Source organism: Tamandua tetradactyla, chromosome 9 (assembly GCF_023851605.1).
Source record: "Tamandua tetradactyla isolate mTamTet1 chromosome 9, mTamTet1.pri, whole genome shotgun sequence".
NCBI lineage: Eukaryota > Metazoa > Chordata > Mammalia > Pilosa > Myrmecophagidae > Tamandua > Tamandua tetradactyla.
The window spans coordinates 26,304,967-26,306,937 of NC_135335.1; the positions used below are offsets into that span (position 1 = coordinate 26,304,967).

The window sequence follows — 1,971 nt, forward strand, 5'->3', positions numbered from 1 at the left end:
TCACTTACAATTATCATGGTCATGTGGACTCCTTCAGAATTTCTACAAAAGAATTCTTTTCTTTTTTAACAAATGAGCACTATATAACAAATATAGTGCTTCACAATTTACAAGTCATGCACATATATACTTCTTTGACCCTCACCATAACCCTGTGACGTAGGCAGCACAGACATTCTTCTCATTTAACAGGTAAGGAAAATGAATCTCAGGGCACTTAAGTGATACACCATGGTTATACAATAAGTAGATGGTTTGTATTAATATCAGTCTTTGGCCTAAAAAATCAGTACCCAACCTCCCCTCATATGTGCCCTACCTACTTCACAGGGATAGTAAAGATAAAATGAATTCAAGGTTACAAAAATACTTAGATGGAAAAAGTGCTATATAATTATACCCACAAACTGTAATCTCCCATGATATGTGGTTCCTTCTTCTCATACCTGCTTGTGAATGAACCCATAATTTTATATTGCCTCTGTGCTCAACAAAGCAGCTTTCTAAGGGTTAGGCAGGGAGACAGTATGATCCTGTTTAAAGTTATATAAATTACAATCAGGGTAACTGCTGTTAGAGCAAATTGGAAAACACAGAAAGGCCAATGTGCAAATAGGATCCACTGAAGCACAGAGCAAAGCAAGGCAACTTTATCAGATAGGACATGATTGTATAGAAGGGAAATATGGTGTCAGAATTCAAACTGGCACACACGGTTATCTAAGGCAAAGTGGTGGCAAAGAAGAGTTCTTCATTCTGCATTATATAAACAACAGCAGAGGATTCATGGGAAATAGTGCAAATGTATCTTATGTCACACAGATCTCTCCAACTACCAACAGGAAATATAAACAAATGTCATTTTCATTTTAAAGAATGTCTGTATCTGTGCTCATATCCTGAACTAAACCAAGAAGCACCTCCATATTAAACTTCCTTGACCAAAATACAGTCTGTACCGTCATTACTAATCAGAAGTCTTTAAGGTAAAGAAAACAATTAATATGGCTGTTTAGATTTTTATCAGGATTTACTTTAGATTCTCCTGCTTTAAAACCCCAATAAAGTTATATTGAGTTTTTATTAGTGATTCTATGTATGTATAATAATTAAAGTATGATAAGTGAATTTAACATATTAAAAGAGTTCTATAGCATCTGTCAGTAAAGATTATATACTATACAAACTATTCAAGTCATACAAAACCATTTTCAGTGTCTTTTCAACTGAGAAGAATCCTAGTCAGCACGCTTCTCCTCCTGAGGTGGTTCATACTGAGACAACTTTGCTTTCAGTTTTTTTTTTCTTCTACAATAGTTTCATGCTTCTCTTTCATTTCTGCCAATTCTAGGTAAAGCAGTTCTGTTTCTGGATTTTTTGGGGTAGCAGCTCCTAAGTGATGCTTTAAAAAATCCAAAGCACTATTAGGTTTTTCTGGTTCTGCATATAGAACTAATAACACTTTAGTCAATGTTTCCAGCACCCCCGACTTCTCCAAGTACCTCAAGAACTGCTCATACTTCAAGTTGGGCTTTGTAATGGGCCATAGTGACAACAGCTGTGTGGCTGTTGCCAGAGACCATGGCTGGTGGGCTCCCAGCCATACTGCTCATGCACAGAAGCTACATAAGAATTCTAATCAGCTGTAAACAATTATGATTTTTTCATCCTTTCTCATCATTAGCCCTTCAATTTAATTCTTACTGTATTTGGTTTAATCTTCAGTATGATGTTGCATAGAAACAGAGATTGTGATTTTCCTTGTTTCTTTTTCAAATTCTGGGGGAAATGGTGAGATATTACAATGTTATTGTAAAGGATGTACTTTCTCCTGCAATTTTGTCCATTCAATTTTATATTGTGTATTGTGCCAGTTTGAAAGTACTAAGTATCCTAGAGAAGCCTCATTTTAATCCTGCTTCAATCTTGTAGGGAAGCTGTTTCTTTTAGTCCTGACAATATTGTAGGGTG

General features: G+C 35.6%; 1 pseudogene; it reads right to left on the bottom strand.

The window, feature by feature from the left end:
- Positions 1 to 1,238: 1,238 nt before the first annotated feature.
- On the bottom strand, positions 1,239 to 1,613 carry LOC143646013 (c-Myc-binding protein pseudogene; annotated as a pseudogene).
- Between the last annotated feature and the right edge of the window lie 358 nt (positions 1,614 to 1,971).